A 24201-nucleotide genomic window follows, 5' to 3' on the forward strand; every position below is an offset into this window, starting at 1 on the left:
TTTTTACATGTATCTGACCAATTTTCCCAACACCATTTATTGAAGAGACTGTCTTGACTCCATTGTATGCTCTTGCCTCCTTTGTCAAATATTAATTCAGCATAGTGTTTTGGGGTGTTTTCTGGGTTCTCTATTCTATTCCATTGGTCTATATGTCTGTTCTTGTGCCAGTACCAGGCAGTTTTGAGAAGAGTGGCTTTGTAATACGGCTTGATATCTGGTATTGAGATCCCTCCTACATTGCTCTTCTTTCTCTGGATGAATTTTTATCTATTGGCTTTTCTTAGTCACAAGAAAGTGTCTATGAGGTCTGCTACACAGTCATGCAGGAAACTTAGCTGGTAACTTGAGTAGAAGAAAGCAAATTAGGTGATATTTTCTTTGCTCCCAAGCATGTTTCTTCAAAGACATCTTTGCTTCACACCTGCAGTACCTGTGCTTCTGTCAGCAATGCTTCAAGGCCTGGATCCAAACCTAGGACAGTTATAAGGTATGTAGAAGCCTGTTAGTCTTTACTGTGTGCAGAGCTTCCTGCCTGCAGGAGTGTGGGGAGCCTGCAAACTCTGAGGGGCAGCACATGAGACCTGGCTCCTCTTATGTGCTTATGCCCTCTTCTACAGTCCCAATCTGAGAAACAGGCTCTGAAGCTGCAATTTTATGTGTTTCCAATGGATATTTTTAAACCCTTCTTTTGCTACTGAAAGCACTTGAAATTCCAATGTGGGATGCCGTAAGGGAAGTTTACTAGGAAAGTGGACCAGGAGCTTTGATAAAAGTTTCCTGCCAATGCAGCCCACAGAAAATTTCCTAAATTAGAAAGACCTTTGAACTAGAATTTTAAGGCCACATGCACATTTTTGTATAGATATTCTTAAGGAAATAAGAATCCTTGAGGAGAAAATGCCTTTAGGCTGGGAATGGTTGTTGGAAACAAGCTAAATTTCCTATGAATGACTTTGCTTTTATTATTAATAACTTCTAGGAATATGTTTCTTTGATGACAAAAGAGTAACATATAAAATAGCATCATTTTGAATCCCTGAGTGAGCCTGCTACCCCCTCCCCCTGTGTGTTTTTGATCTACTTAGTCATCGAACCTTTGAGGACCTGAAATAGATAATTCTTCACTTATAATCTGCACTTGTTTTATTATTTTTTAATATGTTTTTTAGTTTATTTTTTAGCAAGAGGAGGAGAGGGATAAAGAGATAGAAACATCGAGGTAAGAAATACATCAATTGGCTGCCTTCTGCATGCCCCCTACTGGGGACTAAGCCCATAACACAAGCATGTGCCCTGATGGAAATCAAACTGATGACTTCCTGGTTAATAGGTGGATGCTCAGCCACAGTGGCCAGGTTGTAGTTGTTTTTTCAAAGTTTGTTCTCATTGTAATTTTGTTGTGTATGAACTAGGTACCAAGCATACAAAGCAAACTCCCAGGCTCCTGATGCCTTCCCCCGGGGGCATTGTGCTTCAGTGGGGTTGTGATGAATTATGTGCCATCATCAGGGCATGCTCAATAGGCAGCCAGGCTGGGTATTGCAGTCGACATGAAAAGATGGTGAATCATAACTACTAACATGAGCAGTCAACCAAAAGGGACAGTTAATTCTAATATGAAGAACCTTACTTCTCTCCTTACCCAATTTTGGAAGCAAATACTTCCTTCTTCTAGCCAGCCAGCTTATATCACTGGACTTGTCTACTCAGGTGGTACATGCACTTTAAGCTACTTGCTCTGGGACTGAGGTGCTAAGTTGTTCAGGATCTCTGAGCCCCAAGTGCCATGTCCAACTGCATGACTGCAAAGAGAAGTTAGGACTTTATTGTGTATCTGTACATCTGGGACTATAGTCAGTGCCTCAAGTTTCTTAAGTCAAGTTCAAGAGCTTTTCTAGGGGCTAGCAAACTATGGCTCTCAGCCAAATTCATATTGTTTCCTCTTTAGTAAGTAAAATTTCATTGGGACACAGTTAATTTCATTTGTTTCCATACTGTAGATCAGTGATTCCCAAAGTGGTCTATATCGACCCCCAGGGGTTTATGACAACCTGCAAGGGGTCTACGTCAGCGAAAAAAAAATTTGGGGGTCCATGAAATGAAAATGGGGGTCCACGATAGTGGATCTCAACATACACTGATAGTACCTATTTACTTACATCATATTATCTTATAATATAAAAACATAAACATGTTTATAAAAGTACCTATGAAGTAAAAAATTTATTATATATGTTTATAAAATTGTGTAAGTTGTAGGATAAAAACCTGCACATAATGATATACCAGTATCATCTTGTTACAAGCATACGCGCAGTAAACATTCTTGCCAATTTTTGTCTCAAAGCTTCGCGAACTTGCACCGACTTGTTCAATTCGTCACTCTATAAATATGAATGTGAGAAAAATACGTTCATTCGTTTCCTGAATCTTGAATAGGAAAGTGCTGAGAAAATATTTAAAAAAATATAAACTGGTAGTTTATCATACAAATTATAGTGAATCAGTGTTATTTTGTTTGAGAATGCGGGAGAAAAGTAGGTACATTATTTTTTATTAAATTTTAACACTAAACTTCACTACAGTTAGAAATTTACAAAAAAATCAATATCAGGTAAGTAGGGGGTCTACCCAAAACCGAAAAACATGGCAAGGGGTCTACGGCACAAACAAGTTTGGGAACCTCTGCTGTAGATGGTTGCTTTGAGGGCTGCTTTCCCTGGACCATGGCAAACTTGAATAGTTGCAATGGAGGCCCTACTACTCACAAAGCCAAAGTGTTTCCTATCTGGCCCTTAATAGGAAAGTTTGTCAACCTTTAACCCAGGCTAATGGTGAAGATGAGCTCAAGGTCATTGGGTCCCCTGCATCAGGTGTCAGAGATCCCTTGCATAGAGCTCTCCAGATCATACACAGCAGTCACTCCTACCAGAGCATGCTTTGAGAAACGAAAATATTTGATGATGTGAACATAAAAGAAAATATTTTTTTAAATATATTTTATTGATTTTTTACAGAGAGGAAGAGAGAGAGACAGAGAGCTAGAAACGTCGATGAGAGAGAAACATCGACCAGCTGCCTCCTGCACACCCCCCAACGGGGATGTGCCCGCAACCAATGTACATGCCCTTGACCGGAATCGAACCCGGGGCCTTTCAGTCTGCAGACCGACGCTCTACCACTGAGCCAAACCGGCTTCGGCCATAAAAGAAAATATTATGCACAGTGTTTTCTAATCCTTTTCTGTTTTACTTTCGTAAATGCAATTATCAAAACCTTTTCCATTTAGCTATGACACCAATTAAAATGACCCTCAGGTGATTTTAACAACTCAGGGACATTTCCGACCCAACAAAACCTTTCTTTTCTTCTCATTGGGTCCTTTGCCTTTGTTGAGCTTGTCTTGTTGCTCTCCTTTAAATTTTTTTTCCCTCTCTTCACTATAGGCTTTTACCTTCATTGCTTCCCATGACCCACTAGTTTATGCTTGCCCTGACAAATCAATTGTAACAGCTGCAAAGTGGTTAGAATGTCACAGAAACTGCAAACTGAATTTCAGGTATTTGGCTCACAGAACTTTTGACTCTGAGGTAGGAAATCAGAATTCATATTCCACCTGTTTCACTAACTAACTAGCAATGTGACTGTGGGGTGGTCCTCTTAGGAAGAGTAGTAATGCCCTAGCTGGTTTGACTCAGTGGATAGAATGTTGGCCTGCGGACTGAAGTGTCCTGGGTTTGATTCCAGTCAAGGGCACATGTCTGTGTTTTGGGCTTGATCTCCATTAGGGGGGCATGAAGGACACAGCCAATCAATGATTCTGTCTCCTATTGATATTTCTTTCTCTCTCTCTCCCTCTCCCTTCCTCTCTGAAATCAATAAAAATATATATATTAAAAAAATTAAAATGAGGAAGAGTAGTAATACTTTTCAAACCAATTGTTTTAGGTATTGAAGCACGAGACAATATGAGACTCAATGCATTTGATTATTCATGTTTGAAAAACAAGGAGCAAATTCCTCAGTTGTGATTCTATTCCTATGAGATTTTTGAGTAAATTTATATCTGCATTTTACAGTGAAAATTTTTACATAATTTATTGAACACCTACAGGATATTCACTGCATTAGTTAGAGTAGTTTGGCCTAGGCTGCAACATTTTCACATCTGCTGATGCTATTGGAGAGGTAGGATGGAGAGATGTGGCCTCCTGTGATTCTTTTCATCTTGTGACATCACCACCAGGTCCTGTGAAAGGAAAAGGGTATTGCACATAGGAGAATTTATGGGCAGCTCTGGAACTGGTACACATCACATTTTTCTACCCACAATTCTTTGGTTTCATGTCACTTACCTCTAAACAGAGTGCAGGCTGGTTGGGCAGGAGAGGGAGCTATTAGCCCTGGACAAGAGAGAAAAGCCAGGCAGGATCTGCTAGGTGCCCAAGCCACACCAGATGGAAAAGGGCTTCCCTATAAGTTAGGATTCCTGTGAAAATTCACCTAGAATCAGGACCCTCTATCTGAGAGCAAGAATGTTTCTATTTTTATGATAATTTGTTTCTTACTCTCAAGCAAACTTTCTGTAAATAATTTTGAAATACGTTTGTGGAAAGGTACTCATTTGCAATAAATTGGTAGTAATTCTCTTATTTCTGTGACCTTGATTTGTGTTTTTTCCAAAAAAATGCACCTGTTACTAAGATATTGTCTTTCATTTTACATCTGATCTCCTGTCCCCTGCTCTGTAACACCGGGGCTGGTATTATATTTCCCACGTAACTACCTGGTGGCTTCCTGGTAGGTTCTGACGAGGAACGCTGAGGTTACAAGAATGGATGAGGGCAAAGGGACTTTCTGCTTTGTTGTCAATTGTTTCTTGGGTACCACCCTCGAAAGCCCCCTCCATGGTGGCTGGTTGCATCCTTCCAGCTTTTCCTTTGTATATTCATACCAGCGTCATTGTGTCCCAGATGCACCAGCCCCATCCAGGTAGTGTCCCACCACTGTGGTCTGAGTCCCGATTTTGCAGGGACTCTTCCTTTGAGTTCTGAGTTGCTAATGTCAACCTCTTTGTTCCATGTTCACAGCCCAAGGGAAAGTACCTGCTCCCTGCAGTTTTTACCCTGGGCTTACCAAAATGTTCCATTTCTGTCTGTTAAATCTTGGCACCATTCAACAAAGTTCCTATATTAAATTTCCTTTGTCACACTCACTGGTGTGACTTCAGTTTTCCAGATTGACCTTGACTACCCAGCCATGTTACAACCACAAATGCACATTAAATTATGAGTCTTGCATTGTATGCATTAGTGTTTGCAAGAGCATCTGAGTTTCAAATGTCAATCTCAAAAACTGTTCATTTCTAAGGAAAAATATTTTTATTTCCTTTTATCCACATAAAATTGATTTATTAGAATAAAAAATAAACTGGCTAAGAAGAATTGGTTGAAATGTTCACACTGAAAATTCAGGTCAACTACTGTTAAGGATCTCCTGTACAGTTTAGATTTGTCAAATATAAGTTGACTTATTCCTCCATACACCCCTTTTTGGTTTGAAATCAGTTTCCACATCTCAGATTGTGAAGGCCATAAAATGTCTAACTAAGTGGTAAATATTTTGAAGGCAGGAATTGTGTCTTTTCCCCCCACCACTGGCTGCTTCGACCCTGCTCAGTGCCTGGCCCAGCCTGTGGTCAGTAAATACTGGCTGATGGAAGCCTGCTGGTGAGAGGAGCCTGGTCCACTGCCACCGCTGAAAGGCAGGTTCTAGCTGCAGGTCCCAGAGGCACATGGAAGGATGCATACCCCGTCTTTAGAAACCAAGTTGTTAGTGTAAGCACATAATCTTTATCCTACAATGTAAACAGATAGTTATTAATGCATTTTGTATATTTCTGTTTTACTGTGCAGTACAGTGTCAGCATCTGGTGTGAAGACACCCCTCCTCAAACCAAATGTTCCTTTGCAGTGTGTGCCATCTGCCTGTTCTCTTCACCTCAGCTCCAGGTACAGCTGCTGTGCCTTTAGTCTGGGCACCCTCTCTGCCCCTTCCTGGGCTGGGTGCCCTTGGTATCCCCACAATTATGCCACACACCCACACCTGTTAGGGCCCTGCCCGGACTGCACTGGGAAACTCTGTGAGCTAACATCTGTCCCATTAAACCACGAGCATCTTTGGGTCCTGGATCATCTTTCATCATCCTTGTAAATCATGGCACATTGCCTGCTCCCTCAGATGCTCAGGGAAGTTCTGTGCAATGAGGCTCTGGATGATGGATCTTCAACCAGGTCCTTCACTCCTGTGACAAGAGTGGGGCCCCAGCTCACTGCTGAAGAGTCAAGTGGGGGTTGGTGCACATTCTGCATTCCCAAACTTATAAGTTCTTTAAAAAGAAAATAAATTACTATTGGCATTAAATATTTTGTGTTGGTTTCAGGTGTACAGCATAGTGGTTGAATTATCATACACTTAACAAAGTGCCCCCTTGTTTTCTCTTCAGATTGCATAAATCTTTAGCCTTTTATCAAACTGCTGAGTTCTGTCTCCACTGCTGAGCTTGCACTTGGAACCCTCTGAGTCCCGAGCCCCACCCTCACCCAGGCACCAGGGCAGCCTGCAGGAGGCATCAATGGAAGAAAAGACCTAGAGCTAAACAAACAAGCACGCAGGGCCTTTCCATGTCCTCGTGCTGGGACTTGAACGTGGATGAATGCCAGTGAGTGGATTTGTACAGTAAGAAGGTACTGGATAAGCCCTTTTTTATCATCAAACTGAAAAAACCAGAAGGTTGCTTTCTCTGCCTCCACTGTAGGACACCTCTACCTGAGGGTCCCTGAGAGCCACTGAGAATCTGTTGGATGGACAGAAACTGGGGAAAAAGATGCTTTTCTCTTTCAGCTTAAATGACCTACTATGCAAAGTCCAGCCCTGCCCAGGCTCTGTTTCTGAGCCTAAGACGTTTGCCCATTCTCTGAGTCCCTCAAACAACTTTTATTGCCTGAAATTTCATATGAGTAATAGAAACTGTTTTTGCAGCCAGCAGCTTTGAGGGTTATACATACTGTTTTAAGGTTGCTTGAGATTTAGACTGGTATGACTGATATTTTTACTAATGTTAAAATTTAATTGAAATACTTAGTTTATTGGCACTAGTTAATCCAAGTTATTTTTTTCTAGTTAAGGAACATGCCAAAAGCTGTAATTTGATCATTTTTATATGAACCAAAATAGAGTTTGGCTTCAGGATGGGAGAAGGGACAAAGGTTTTATTCCCTTTCAAAATTGGCCTGACAGTTTAACTAGAAAAGTTAACAGAAATGAGAAGAAAGAAATTTCAGAAGAGGAGAAAAAAAAAAAAAACTATGAAAATTCTGAGATGTTTTCACAGAAACCTGCCTGGGGCAGCGGTTTGAAGCAATCTCAGCGCAAGCATTGAAGGCAGGGCACAGTGGAGGCATGGCAGCTGGTGGAAATGGGGCCAGTCCGGAGAGGCAGTGGCCCAGTACTCCTCCCTGTGCCCTCAGCATGTTCCGTGCCAAGGCTGGTGGGACCTGGTGACATCCCTTTGTCTCCAGCATGATCCAGACCCAGCAATTGTTGATGCTGGGCCAACACTTTTCAGCTCAGCCTCCTTCCATGTGCCCCTGGGACCTGCAGCCAGAACCTGCCTTTCAGCGGTGGCGGTGGACTGGGCTCCTCTCACCAGCAGGCTTCCATCAGCCAGTATTTACTGACCACAGGCTGGGCCAGGCACTGAGCAGGGTCAGCAGCAGCCAGTGGTGGGGAAAAATGACATAATTCCTGCCTTCAAAATATTTACCTCTTAGACATACATGCACTCATTAAAATTGAGGGTGCAATGGGAGCTACATAGCAATTCAAGACTGTCTGACAAAATCTATTACTAGGAATTGCAAGTTAGCTGCCAGACAAATGTTACAGATACAAATGGTAGGACTTGAAAGGAAGAAGATATGAGGGATTGTCAGTGCTACTAGAGGCAGCATCACATGTTGCTGCTTTATGTCCCACAAGCCAATGAAAGGGCTTGACAGTAAAGGATCATTCAGTTCTAACTTGAGATCTTTTTAGGGCTTTGGTGATGGAACTCCATTATCACCATCGTCACACCCTTCATTAATGTCACTGTCACCCCTCCATTCATTGACATTTACCCTCGGTGCTCCTCTGCAGGCCTGAGCACATGGGGGCAGACTCAGTAGATGCTGGGGCCTTCCACAAAGGCAGGGGCCCCCAGCTCTCCTGCTTTTGGTTGCATATGCTGGCATAGGCTTCAGGGACCCTGTTTTAAGAACAGACTTGAACATATAACATTGTCACCTGGGCTCAAATCCTGGTTAATACCTTGCATGTAGTTCCTACACTTTAACATGATCAAATGCAAAGATTGTAATACTTTCTCCTTCCCTCCTCGTGGGAATATGGCAGATATTATTTATTAATAAATCAAAATGAAGGACTCAGAAAGCACTTTATGAACACAAAACATCATTATCTTTGTGGATCCTGGGATTTTATGGTTGTTTTTTACAAGAGATACAGCAAGAACTTTAATCAAATACCTTCTTACTGTAATGAAAACCACTCAGAAGGGTTCAATTTATTCAAACAAAAAATGCTATATTTTCCAATGAACATGCCTGCATGAGTGGCAGTGGGGGTGGGGTGGACAGTGCTGTGCGGGTGGGTGGTCCACACAGCTGCTGCCCCTCACTGTGTGTTCCAAGGACTAAAGTCAGCTCAGGCTATCTGGCTAGTTTTATATGAGAATTTTGGGAAGGGGGAACAGGTAAACTGCTGTTTGAGAGCTGGGACTATATTCTACTTTATGAATATTCTGCAAATGTCAGCCTCTTTCTTAGTGTTTAGGAAGCCCCGAGGTTAGGTAGCTCTGTGCCCACAGCCCAAGAGGCTGATGACAGTCCTTGGGGGAACATGAGAATTTTGATTGTTCTCATTTTATTTTTCATTCAGACACTTTAGGGGTAAAAAGTCTAGTAGCAAATGTTTCTGCAAGGCCAAGTCTTTGCATTTTCTGTAAAGATGTTTAGAAGTGTTTATGCTGAATTGTCTTGAAAAGAATACTTGGAAGACCACATTGCCTAAATCTGGTATCATTTTGCTCTAATGTAGGTCCTGGCAAAGAACCAGATGATCTGATCTGGCCTCAGTCTACCTTATTTCCTCTCTAAGCTGATAATTTTCAGCTTTCACCATATACCCCTTCCCATGTGACTGAGACCAGGGAATATGGCTCAGGATCGATGGCTTCCACTTACCTCCAGGTTTGCTCAGCTTCTTCCCCACCCTGTATGTCAGGGAACTGCCACTCCCAGGCTGCCTTGTCCTCTGGCTTCCAGTCAGCAAGGACTGAAAGGAGACCCATGGGCAGGAGGGGACAAGCAAGGCTCTTTCTCTCAACCCTTACTGAGGACCTCTGTGTCTCCTTCATGGCTCCAGCTCTCCTCCTTCATGGTCCAATGTGACAACACACAGCTGCACTCTGGTTGTAGTTCTACTTCTGAGTTCTAGCAATGTCACCTTCTATGACCTCTTCTTGTCTCTCTAGTTCCAGGGCTATTAGCCATTTCCTGTTTTTGTTAATGTCTTGATTGCTCCAGTCTCTCCTGTGTGGCTTCTCCGCATTCCCTTCTACTATTATGTAAGCTACAGGCAAACTCAAGGTTTTATCAAAGGCTGTTAGACCACACCATGCCACATGCCTGGGGCCAGTGCGGTGTCTGGTAGGGCAGCAAGAATGTTGATTTGTACTCTCAGTGAGTGTTGCATACATTCACAAATAAGTGCAGGCTGAACACAGCTGGGCTTGCAGTTATCTCTGCCTCAGTCCTGGACTTTCTCCCACACCTTCCCCCAAGAGCAAGATATATGTTTACTTGAGGACTGTTTTCTTCCTTCTCATCCCAGAGGAAGAAAATGCAGAGGGGTTATATGAAGATTGGGCATCAAAATGTGCAGAGGTGAGAACCTTTATTCCCATTATATGTTAATTTTGTTCCACATTTTAGATACACAGGCAAGGGGTTTTTCATTAATTGCTGTCTTGAGCTGGGTAGGAGGTGGCTAGAAGGTATCTGGATAATGAGGAAACCCAAAGGAGAAATTGTAAGGTATTTCTTTTATTAAAGATACAATTTCTCTCTCTCTTCATTTTTAAAAATAAATCTTTATTGCTCAGATTATTTCTCCTTCATTTTAATTTCTCTGTAATTGGATTCATTTTTAATTAATGTACATATGTATACATTATTTCTTTTAATTTATCTAATGAGCTAACATTTGATTCCCAGTTGAGGCATGGGGTCCCTTATGGGAGGTTTGCAGGAAGCAGTGGATCAATGATGTTTCTCTCTCATTGATGTTTCTCTCTCTCTTCCCTCTCCCTTCCTCTCTCTCCAAAAACAAAACAAACAAAAACAACAACCAAAAAACTATATATATGTATGTATTGAAATGAATACTGAGTAGTGGGAGTAAATGCATCTTGCTTTGTAAGTCTGTGGACTGTCTAGAAAAGAAAGTAATCATGCTGTGTCACAGGAAGCGAAGTCACACACCTCCAGCAGGTGCTATAGATCTTGCAGGGCAGGATCCTCTAGGTCTGCCCCAGGGCAAAGCATTTCAGAGTCAGCCTTAGCTGAGATTGCTTGGCTCTTGAGAATTTGATCACAACTATGTACATAAACAAGGCTATGGCCTGTGTGTGTGCAGTTTCAAGGGTGTCACCAACACAAATGTTTCTTCTTGCTTAGAGACTCTAGAAAAATAGGGTTACTCACTTTGAAATGGTTATTTCCACTATGAACTCAGAAGAATGACATCGAATACAGATAGGCACATGGCCTCCTTTTGTGTCTGTGCAGGAAGCCTCATGGATGGACTGACTCAGTATCAGAGGTGGAATGGAGAGTGAGAAGCAAACCTGTCAAGGCACTTATTAATACAAAACTGGGATGACTAAGTGCTTTCCAGGCTCTGACATTAAAAGTTGTCATCACCTTAGACATGGCATTCAACATATCCGAATTTCACTACTGTTAATTATCTTCAAGGCTCATTCAATAATTAGAATTCAGTGAGAATTTACTGCACAGTTACTATCACTATGCACTTTCCCAGATGCTTAGAATCCATCTGGCAAAAAGCAGATAAGACCTCTACCTTCATGGGTTTACTTTTTAGGGGTGAGAGGAAGAGGTAGGGAGGATGAGAGAGGGAGGATGAGAGAGGAAGGTGGGAGGAAAAGCAGTTGGAAAGGAAATAAAACTTCACTATGTAATAAGTAAATGATATAGTAGATCTGATATTGTCTAAATTCTTCCTATAAAGGGCCAGCGAGTAGACATTGTAGACTTTTGGGATCTATGGTCTGCATCTGTGCAGCTTTGCTTGTAGCAAAGCAACCCTGCGTGACCACAACCCATGTGGTGGCCAAGCTGGCTGCAGACTGATTTGTCAGACTCTACTTAAAAATGAAAGTGTGAGTAGAGCAGTCTTTTTCAAATGGTCTGTGCTTTTCATTCAAAAACATTTATAGACTAATAATTTTGTAAAATACAATAAATAGAGTTATAATATTAGAAAATAAAATGAAAGAAGACTTGTAGAAGAGAAGTCCCATTGTTTTATCATTAGATTAAATGATAAATTTAATGTCAGCAGACATGGACGGCTTTGTGAAGTTACGATTCAAAAGCTCTATGCTCCCTCCTTTTTTCCCCCCCCCTCCCACTTCCTTCTCTTCTTTTCTCATTCCCTCTCTTCTTTCCTCTTCCCCTTCTTTTCCTTGTTTCCTTCCTCTTCACTGTGCCTTTCATTGCAGAGCTTTTGGCCTTCCTGGCTGGGAAGTGGGTGTTGGCTTGTGGACCTAGCTTTGAGCCAGCTTAGCTGAGAGACTGGTAAGATCGCACTGATAAACACGTCTATTGAGGAGGAGAAGAGTCCACACTGTTGGAGAAGAAAAGTTCATGTCAGGAAAGAGCAATGTCCAAAATAAACCCTATGTATTGTATTACAATTGCAAGTATTGTTGTGAACTATTTTTCATATATAGAATATATATTATACTTAGTATGTATAATGTAATGGTATGGAAACCTAGAGATTTAATGAATTATGTATGGATACATATAGACTGTCTCTCTGTGTGTAACTCTGCCTTATAGTAAAAGCAGCCTGGGCGTCCCTTGTGTTTATTACCTGCAAGCAATTTAAACTGTTTCATGGTGCTAAACATGGTATCCTTCTTATTACATTCTTTGGAAGGCAGCTTTGCTTTATGCAGGGACACCTGTCCCTATGAAAGTCTGTAAACGCTTTTAACAGGTCTTCAAGCAGCTCTAGGCCACAGCTGGCCAAAGAGCCCCTGAAGGAAGGGGACAGCTGTTTGGCTGACAGAATTGGAACCAGCACAGGACATGTGCAGTGACTGCAAACAGAAATGAATTTTCCTTAACCTTTATGAGTCAAATATTTATTTTTGGAATATTAACAAAATCAAAAGAATTACAGTGCTCTTTTAATTTTAAATCAAAACACACTGACATGCAGCTTTTAAGACATTTTATTTAATGTATAATCTTAAATTAAAGCAGAAACAAATTTAGAAATACTGGGATTTCTTGCCCAGTATATACAGCATTGAAGTAACATTTAAAAAAAAAATCTTTAATGCTCTATAAAAAAGGTAATGAAATCCTTCTTTTCATAAACTGTCCATCAGATATTGATGTTCACATTAAAAACTCCCCAGTAGGCTGTGGATAGAAAGCTCTTGGTGTGTGGCACATGCGCATGTGGTGTGTGTGTGTGGTGATGTGAGTGAGAGCCCTAGCCCTCCCATGCCCCTCCCATTCTACCTCTTCCCCCTTTCCCTTCATGAGCACAGGCACTGACTGGGAGGGAGTTTCTGCTTTAAAGTGGCTGGAAGAGAACATGGAAAATGAACGCTCTCTGGGGTGAAGATGAGGTAAAGGGTGATGCTTCTTTTCCAAATCTTTGCAAAAGAAGGATTTAAATTTCAGTTAAAGGAAGGAAGGAAGGAAGAAACACTGCTCTATTGTCTTAGAAACCATTTACCTTTTCCCGTGTTATGTTGTTGTTGTTGTGATTGTGTATTGTGGAGACATTTGTGTAAAAGTGATTTTAGTTCCAAAGCAATCAGGACCAGCCACATAATCTATGGGTCCTGTGCACAATGGATATCTGGGACCTTTTTTAAAATGGTTGCAATTATAAGATGGGACACAAGCATTAAAACACACTTGGAGCCCTTTGTGGCTGCCCTGGTCTTGCTGATAAAGTGGTTTAGAAAACACTAAGTGTTCTCAACTGTGAGCCTCAACAGCAGAGAAGGAGTTAGAAAGCTGCCTGTTTCCAGAGTAAATAATGGTCAGCGTGATTGTGTCACTGCTACGTACACATTTTCACTTGAACCTGTAGCCAAGTTATTATTTCTAAACCAGTAGTTGGAACTAAGACTTCAGAGTTTGAATCAAAGTATTAGATGGCAAGTTTTCAGAACCTTAATAAGTTTCACAGCTTGACATTATAAATAGTATTTAACAATTTCAAAGCTGGGAGGTTTCTAAGAAGCCATTCAAGTCTGACATTCCAATGCAGGGTAAGGAAATCAGACCCATAACAATCAAATGACCAGGACTTTGAATCTGCGACTGTGATCCAATACTTGGCTCCTTTTACTATATTAAATTTGATCGATATTTTTTCTCTCATGAGATATGTACATGACTCCATAGGAAAAAATTAAGTCAGTTGACTGGGTTGACAGGTGGCCTGACTGGGTATATACACTCAGTGGTCTCGAAGCATGATGTTGAGCCTTCAGCTTTCCCAGGCCAGCTGTTCCTCATACTGGCTGCACGTGGCCAAAGGAAGTGGTGGAGAGCATGTGGAACAACAGAAAGTTTTATATGTTGTTGATTGGAGTGTAAATAATTTTCCAGAGTCTAGTTACAACTCTGCAGCTTAGCAATTCCACTTCTAAATATTTATCTTAGATAAAATTTTGTATATATGCTCCAGGAGACATTTAAAAAATGGCCATAGTGATACTTTTTGTAAAAATCCCAAACTGGAAAGACCAATCTAAATATGTATAGAAAATGGATAAATATATTTGGTATATTCATACCATTGAATGCCACACAGCAGTGAAAAATGTTGATTACAGTATAGCTATATGTATGGATGTTTATGAGTTTTAGAAAGATAATATTGCTTGAAAAAAAAGTTACAGAAAAATGCAAATGGCATGGTATCATCTATATAAGGAATATGCAAAACTAAATAATGTTGCTTAAGGACACATGCATATAAAGAATGTAAAAAATAATAAACATGAAATCCATGATAGTGTTATTTCAGGAAGAGATGGAGCATGAAAAAGTGGCGAGGGGCACTCAAGAACATCTGAGGAGGGGTGAGGTTGTGTTTCTGAAGCTGCTGGTGGTGTGATTATTCATTAGCTGCTGGCTTGATTATTCTTCATGCCTTTTTATCTATTTATATCTACCTATCTATCATCTATCACCCATTTATCTATCATATATTCCCTTTTCAGTACATATTTTATAAAAAGTGTGAAAAAGAGTATAAGTGGAAGACATTGGCTTAAGAGGGCATGTAAACTTTTATTTTGAGCTGCCTCACTTAGCAGTTCAAACTTTTCAGGACATCATATCTAATAAAGAGGGAATATGCTAATTGACCATCACACCCTCACAAAGATGGCCGAGCCCACAGTCATTAAGGAGGAAATATGCTAATTGAATGCCACACCCTCAAAAATGGCGGTGCCCAGAGCCACAAGATGGCAGGGCCCAGTCCCCTCAGCCCTGCCAGGGCAGCAGGAATTCAGAGCAGGAGGTGTCCCCAGTCTCCTCAGTCTCCCAGTCGCTCTGGGCCTACTTGAGGCACAGGGAAGCCTCAGATGGTTTGTTCCTTGGATGTTGGCTGCCCAGCTGCGTAGGGCTGACCTGAGGTGCAGCCAAGCCTTTGATATCAGTTGTCCAGGAGCCTAGGGCCAGCCCAAGGCTCAGGTAAGCCTTGAATGATGGCTGCCCAGTCAATTTCCGAGGCATAGGCAAACCTCCGATGGTGGCTGCCCTGCCACTCAGGGCCACCCAAGGCTCAGGTAACTAGAGCCGGCCAATGCTTACACTGTCGGCAGTGGCAGCAGCAGAAGTGTGATGGGGGCATCACCTTCCCTTGATCACCAGATCACCTCCTACCTTTAAGGTCTTCTGGACTGTGAGAGGGGGCAGGCCGGGCTGAGGGACCCCCCATCCATGCAGGAGTTTTCAGGCACCGGGCCTCTAGTTTTTAATAATCATGAACAAGAAATGAACAATGAACCCAGGTTGGGTAGCTCAGTTGGTTAGAGTATTATCCCTAAACACCAATGTTTCAAGTTTGATCTCTGGTCAGGGCACATATAAGAATCAACCCACAAATGCATAAATAAGTGGCACAGCAAATTGATGTCTCTCTCTCTCTGATGAATAAAAAGAGAAATGTACAACCTGCAGACTGAAGGGTCCCAGGCTCAATTCCAGTCAAGGGCATGTACCTTGGTTGTGGGCACATTCTCAGTAGGGGGTGTGCAGGAGGCAGCTAATCGATGTTTCTCTCTCATTGATGTTTCTAACTTTCTATCTCTTTCCCTTCCTCTCTGTAAAAAATCAATAAAATATATTTTTTAAAAAGAGAAATGTACAGTAAGAACACAATATTAATATTCTTATCATCTCATCAGTTTATACCTTATCTTATGTAATACTATAATTTAGATCTTTTGTTTGGCTGTTTTAAACTAAAAATTCCATAGTGGTTTATATAAGACTAGAGGCCTGAAAATTCATGCACTGGATGGAGGGGTCCCTTAGTCTGGCCTGTCCCCTCTCACAGTCCATGAGGCTTCAGGGGTGGGAAGCGACCTGGTGATCAGGGAAAGGTGATGCCCCCCTCACCCCTCTGCTTCTGCCACTGCTGGCAGTGCAAGCCTTGGCTGGCCCTGGTTACCTGAGCCTCAGATGGCCCTGAACAGCTAAGCAGCCAACATCTGAGGCTTGTCTACACATTGGGTGTTGGATGGGCAGGCTCTGGGTGGCTGGGGGGCTGAGGCTACTGGGGGACTCCAGAGGCAGGAGCAGAGTGGCTGGACCTACCTGGGGGCAAGCCCGGCTGTGCCACACACCTGCTGCCCTAGTGGGGCTAAGGGGACTAGGTGCTACCATTTTGTGGCTGTGGTCACCACCATCTTTTGTGAGGGTGAGATGGTCAATTAGTATATTCCCTCTTTATTAGATAGGATAGATGTTTATGTTTCTCTTACCTAACAAGTATGTCAGTGATTAATGTTCCTTGGGATACAAACTCATTCCAAATCTCCAGCTGCCATCCTAGTGTGAGCTATTTATCATGCCCACAGGATGATGGTTGGCAGTAAAACCATCATATACATGCTCCTGGTCAAAGAAAGGAGAGAGCTAAGAAGAAAAAGAACAATCTAGCCAAATTGTTCACTTTTAATGAACTTTCCCAGAACTTAACCCAATGACCTTGGCTTACATCTCATTGGCCAGAACTATGCCCGGTGGCCATTATGCAAGGGAGGATGGGAAATGTACCCAGTTAGGCAGTTGCCCTTAACAAAATTAAGGTCTTGTTAGTAAGAAATAGGAGAATGGATAATAGGCAATTAGCAATTTCCACCATGATAATTTATTGTTTCTGAATAAGATAGCTGAAATACTCATCATTCTAAAATAAAAAAATAAAAAGATATTATTTGGGCTGTTATTGATAAATAGTAGTTATAGATTCTGCTTAGCAAATCAGGTAGAAAAATATTCTTTTTATTTTAAGCCTGAGATTTATTTTAATTCATTTGTTATTAGAGCACTAATTTGATTATATTTAATTTTAATTATATTTAAATATCTTTAAATTACATTAATTTTATAATTTATATATTACTGATCTATTAAACTCCCATTTATCCAGAATCAAAATAATCAGAAAAGTCAAATATTTATTCAAAAATAATATATTATCATTTTAATCTTCCCCTGTTTTGTGTGTGTGTGTGTGTGTGTGTGTATATATATATATATATATATATATATATATATATATATTTACTATACTCTATTTTAAAAATCCCATTAGTTTATATATAGTTAGTTCATAGTTTCAGTAAACCAGAATAACTCTTTATCTAGTATAAATTATAGTGCCATTTTTAGCACTGTGCTTATCTGTTATGTAATACTTTTAATGGGAGAAATGCCACTTATTTCCTTCAATAATTGAAGGCACTAAAGTTCTCTTTCATATATCTGAAAATATTTAATAAAATATAAAGAAAGCAAATTATTTTTCTTTTGAATATAAGAAATATATTCAAAATATATTTTTTTGTGAATATAAAAAATGACATTTTTACATCAGGAGATTCCTGTAATCCTCCAGATTATTTCACAAATCTTGGCAATACAAAATTCTTTGAACATGGCTGAAAATACAACTATAAGATAAACAAAGATCTAACACATCTAACACATACCCCCTGCTGCTGAAAATGGATTCTTTCGGACAGGAGCAGACCATTGTCCGTCACAATGACATCAGCTTATTGTAACCTTTCCACAGTGTAGACAAAATAACTGATCGGCCTCTCAGATCTGCCCAAGCTAAAGCCATGAGTCACTCCTCCCTGTGCCCCCTCAACTTCCTCTGAGACACCACACAAGGGAACTGCCTTTGAATAGATTCCTTCAAACAGATTTGGTCTCCCCCAAATTTAAGTAATAGTGGATGCTAGTCCTGATAAGCAACATTCCGGTGGATACAGAGACCCTTGCAGACAGTTCTCCATCTCATCTGTGCTGGTACCTCACCCTGCTCACACCACCACCCATGCCAGCTGAGGGAGAGGGGAGGGCTGGAGAATCATAGAGGGCTCTCCTGCAGCCCATGTTGTTGGTGACCACAGTTGTGAATGAGACCATTTTTACAACATCCTCATCTTTCTTTTTAAATCTTTTGATACTTTATTCCAGCTTTTGCTATTCATTACATATTCTCATAGTTTTGAAAACTAAGGATCAAGTTATATTTCCTTTGCATCCTAAATATTGCTTAAAGAAGCCAGAAACAAACTGAAAGCAACCACACACACCAATTGGTATCTGGGGTAGTTAAAATGTCTTCTTGAGTGTCCTAACTTATTTAAAATAAAAAATGAAAGTCTTACTATTTCCACAATGCTTTCTGCCACAACAATCTGTTGATATAGATCTCTGAGAGAGAAGCAGGGCAGAGGGTGGTCCACCTCCTTGATACTCCTTTCCTCCATGGACTTGGACAGATCGCTCAAGACTTCAGCACAGCCGAAACCGGTTTGGCTCAGTGGATAGAGCATCGGCTTGGTGACTGAAGGGTCCCGGGTTCGATTCCAGTCAAGGGCATGTACCTTGGTTGCGGGCATATCCCCAGTAGGGGGTGTGCAAGAGGCAGCTGATCGATGACTCTCTCCCATCCATGTTTCTAACTCTCTATCTCTCTCCCTTCCTCTCTGTACAAAATCAATAAAATATATTAAAAAAAAAAAAAAAAAAAAAAAGACCTCAGCACATGGGAACAGTCATTTGTGCCCTACTTTCTTTCCTGGATAAATCAGTATTACATTAAGAACAAAAATGTCTCTAGTAAACATAAACATGGGCATGACAGATAATAGTAACACTCATGGCATCTAAGCTGCCTTCCTTTTGTGGATATGGAGGCAGAGTTGGAGGTGGCTCCACAAGCCCAAATCCTGGGATGGTCCTTCCTGAGGATCAGAGACCACCTTGCATTGGGGAGTGGCAAGTTATAATGTAAAGCCTTTTATAAAACCTGAACATTTTTCAAGAGCAAGCCACCTAAATGAAGGGTGATTGATGCCACTCTTGTCTAACTATTAATAGTTACTGTGAGTCAGTTGAGCCTTCCAGACAGGAGTTGCCTCCATGTCTATTTTTGATCTCTGGATTAATGATATCACAATGCCTCAGAGACCAGTGAAGTAGAAGATGAACATTCTTATACCTTGAGAAGGTCTTTTGTAGAGGTAGTACCTTGTTGCCTCCCACTCTGCTCCATAGATAATCTGTGTTCTTGGTAGTGAATAAAGAAGAGAAGCAATAAAAGTGGGCATTTTTCAAAAGACTTTTGTAAAAATTTATTAATTACAGGCAGTTAGATGTAGTGACAGCTAGGCAAATACCTTTATCTTATAGATGTTCCTTTCAGACTGTGAGTCCAGTGAATTAATGTGGCATTGCTTATCTTTCCACGTGGCCCCAATATACAACTATAAAGTCAGGGGATCTTGCTTTCTTCATATCCTACCAGATGAAGTTGTATGGATTCTTTTTCTGCTCTCTTGCATTGACACTTTTTGATGTATTCACAGATGCATCTATTTCCCTCTCCTATCCAATCTGATGCATTGAGTGTGTGCAAGAAGTTGGGCTTATTGGCCCTCATTGATCACTTATTAAACTTTATTGAAGTCTACTCTGTACATTTTACTGAATGATCTAATTGTATCCTCAGAGACCACCTTTTTTTTTGAAAATGAGGGAAGGCATTCCTTTTTTCTCCTCTATTTGGTCCTGAATACCTTAAGTCAATTGTTCTCAACCTTTGTAATGCCGTGGCCATTCAAAACAGTTTCTCATTTTGTGGTTAACCTCAACCATAATTATTTTCATTGCTACTTCATAACTGTAATTTTGCAACTGTTATGAATAGTAATGTAAATATCTGTGTTTTCCAATGGTCTTAGGTGACCCTGCTACTGGTTCTCAACCTGTAGGTTGCAACCCACAGATTGAAAACCACTGCTGTAGAGCCTAAGATCATCAGAAAACACTGATATTTACATTATGATTCATAACAGTAGCAAAATTGCAGTTATGAAGTAGCAACGAAAATAATTTTATGTTGGGAGTAACTACAACATGAGGAACTGTATTAAAGGGTCACAACATTAAAAAGTTTGAGAACCACTGTCCTAAGTCCTCCTATTCCCTTTCAGGCAAAACAGCAATGTACAAAACTATGTCCATTTATTGAGTAATTACTATGTGCCAGACACTGTTGTACACAATTTTATGTAAGTTAACTTAAGTTCCATGACCATCCTTTAAGGTTTATCTTATTTACTCATTTTATAGATGGGGCATCTACAGGGTAACACAACTAAATGGTAGAGCTAGGATTTGGACTACCTGGCTGTTGCTCTAGGATGCATCTTCTGCCTGCCGACTGGGCTCATAGAAGGGGATTCATGTGTTTTTGTCCAATGATCTCACCTGGTTTTTCCCATTTTACATACACTTCTCTCTGGGACCCTTGGCCCAACATCCCTGGAGCATTGTCAGCCATGTGGAGAGGTTATTGAACTAATACCCAGAGAAGCCTTGAAGGAGAACATAAGTAATCCAATGCAAATAGCCCTGGAAACACCACACTTTTGGTTCCTGCTTGCTGAGCATAGCCAGGAAATAAGGGGGAACTTGTGCTGGTTCTGACTTCTCAGGTTAGCAGCCACCTAGGAGACCTTCCTTCTGGGGCTGCAGCCACACTGTGGGCGAGCCTGAGCCTAAGTGCTTCAGAAACCTCATGACATAGACTGAGTGTTCCATAGCTAGTGTTTATTATTTTGCTAATCAGAAAATAAAAACAAAAAAGACTTTTTTGGAAGAAAGGAAGTTCCCAGAGGGGAGCTTATTCCTTCATATTATTGAGCAACATAAAACAGCCAGGAACACAGATCACCACACTTCCCACCACAGCCCCCCAAGAGCCAGGTCTACAGAACCCTTCTTTACTATAGCTGCTGGCTTTCTTTCACTTCTAGGGAAACTGAGGTTCCTGCAAGTTGTCTGGGAACTCCTGAGTGCTTTCCCCCTCTTTCCTCTAATGCCAATAGTAGAGAATCTTGGGGACTTAAGAGGGCTTCCATTTAAAGGCATTTATCCCTGGCACATGCTAGGACTACAGTCTACCCCAGGCAGAAGTGTACCCTTGGCATATCTGTGAAGAGCTCCAACAGCTAACTCAAGTAGTAGCTAAATTGAGTGACTCTGATCTTCACACAAGAATACAGACAAGCAAGCCTGCACCAAGATTGGGCCATGGATAGGTAGACATGTAAGAGAGAGAGAGACCTGATATTTAAAAATGTAAGCTCCATGGGGAGCAGGTGCAAAGGTCTGTTCAGCCCTTAGGCTTTTTCAAAAGCTGCTGGCATATGAAAGGTGGTAGGTGCTTGATACATAGTTGTTAATTGAAGAATGAATGACAAAAATGGTAAAAGTGTGTTTTGGTTTACCTCAAAAAATAAGGGACTCATGGGACAAAAATTATGATTCATGGTAAAATGGCATAACATACTTACTGCTCTGAATTCTGGAATTTTAGAAAGGGGAGATTGGTTCTAAGATGTTCAGTTATTTGCTCCTATGTGGTCCTCACTTCAGTCATAGAACATTGCTTTGTGAAAACCCAGGGTTTGGTTAAGTTCTCCAAATGTAGCCTTCTTGAATTGTAAATATGTCTGTTTTCATCTATTCTAACCTAGTCTTAGTAGGTAACACTCAAACCTAGGCAATGCATTAAGGAAAGATTTCTTGCTTATTATCAGTTCTTTGAAGGGGGGAGGAATAAGCTCAATTTCTGTTGCAGCTTTTATAGAATTAGCAGGTGAACCTAGAAGCTTTAGTTTCTGCCTAAATTGGTTTGCATCCCAAAAGCATATTATGTGCTAGGCCACAAGAGGACAGTAGTGGTTTGAGATCTGGGTTGCTTCTACCTATTCTGTTTGGATTAAAATTACTGTGCTACCTGCATGACTTTTAAGACTTGTTTTCATACTGTTCCAAGCTTCTAATTTGAAGGGATCCTTATTTATTAGAATGTACTGAAAAAAATTTCAGAATGATTTCAGCATTGCCAAACTGAAACTGCTGTGCTTTCCAGAATATCCTGATATCCCTGTTATCACAGTCTCACTAAGAATATATGAGAAATGATTTACTTAAAAGGCAAAAGTGAAGCGAGCCCTATAATGTTTGGTAGCCTACGTGATCTGAAGTGGGGTAATGGTTAAGGTCTTTGTTTGAACATGCTCAATATCTCAGGGTGTTATTTTGATATTTTCTGTTACGTTGTTCTTTCTATTCAATGATCCAAATAAACTTTACGACTTTTAAAAAAATATATATTTTATTGATTTTTTACAGAGAGGAAGGGAGAGAGATAGAGAGCTAGAAACGTCGATGAGAGAAAAACATCGACCAGCTGCCTCTTGCACACTCCCTTCTGGGGATGTGCCCGCAACTAATGTACATGCCCTTGACCGGAATCGAACCTGGGACCTTTCAGTCCGCGGACAGACGCCCTACCACTGAGCCAAACTGGTTTCGGCAACTTTATGACTTTTATAACTATTTTTTAGTAAGTATTTTACTCAAAAAATAACACTTAGTGTGCGTTGAGAATACATCATATGTACTCAGAGTGCAAACATGGTTGAGCTGTAGTTCTGTGTCGAGGATGTTCTTGGTGGGCTGAAGACAGACATATGAACTAATAAAGTACAAGTCAGTGTGGTGAGTGCAAGGTGAAGGTCATGCCAACACTGGGGTGGGAACTCCTGGGACAGCTCCATATCTCTGTCATATCCCTCTCTTCCTCTCTGGCAGGCTGTCATATCCCTCTCTTCCTCTCTGTAAAAAATCAATAAAATATATTTTTTAAAGTATCAGTAGGAATATGCTTTAAAAAAAGAATCCATTATGAATAAACAAATTAGTGACTAGAAGAACACAAATTCTGCTCACTTAAGAGCAAAACTTCTGCTCCTACCGTATTTTCTGGCATATAAGACGACTTTTGAAACGAAAAAAAGTCAACCGAAAATTGGGGGCAAAAGACCAAAATTGCACAAAAATTACCTGCAGATCTTGACGGCAAAGTAAGTCTTTTCTTTGAAGTGGGGGGTAGTCTTATACAGCGAATACAGGCCTAAACCTATGTTTTAACTGTAAAAAAAAAAAATTGGGGGGTCGTCTTATACGCTGGAAAATACGGGTACTTCTGCCTTCCTAAATATCTCTTTGTAGGTGACTTTTATAGGTGAACAATCCATAATATCTCTTTTTAATTAATTTTTATTTTATAAATTTTAGAATATTATATTAGTTTCAGGTAGAAATCCCAGTGATTAGACATTACATAGCTTACTAAGTGATCATCCCAGTAAATCTCTTATTCATCTGACGCCATACATAGTTATTAGAATATTATTGACTTATGCTGTACTTTAGCTCCTAGGACTATTCCATAACAACCAATTTGTTCTTAATTCCTTCACCTTTTCCACACATCTCCCAAACCCCCTTCCATCTGGCAAGCATCAACATGTTTCTATATCTGTGAGTCTGTTTCTGTTCTGCTTATTCATTTATTTTGTGGGATTGTTTTCGATTCAATTTTTGATAGATGTACCGTATTTTCCGGCGTATAAGACGACCCCCCAATCTTACAGTTAAAACATAGGTTTATGCCTATATTCGCTGTATAAGACTACCCCCCACTTTAAAGAAAAGACTTACTTTGCCGTCAAGATCTGCAGGTAATTTTTGTGCAATTTTGGTCTTTTGCTCCCGATTTTTGGTTGACTTTTTTTTCGGTTCAAAAGTCGTTTTATACGCCAGAAAATACATGTGTATATATATATGTTGCAATTTTATTAATCTTTTAAATATTTTTTTCTGTTTTCCTTCTTCTTAAAGAAGACTCTTTAACATGTAATAATTACATGAAATAATAATAATTTCATGTAATATTGGTTTGGTGGTTAGCTTTTTTTGTGTGTGTGTGAAGCTCCATATACATCCTTTGATTTTAAATGATAGCTTTTCTAGGTAGAGTATTCTTGGTTATAGGTCCTTGCTTTTCATTACTTTAAATATTTCTTGTCAATTCCCTCTGTTGAGAAATCACCCGACAGTCTTATAAGAGCTCATTTTTAGTAACAAACTGCTTTTCTTTTGCTGCTTTTAATATTTTCTC

Source organism: Pipistrellus hanaki (assembly GCF_964339955.1).
Source record: "Pipistrellus hanaki genome assembly, chromosome: 2".
NCBI lineage: Eukaryota > Metazoa > Chordata > Mammalia > Chiroptera > Vespertilionidae > Pipistrellus > Pipistrellus hanaki.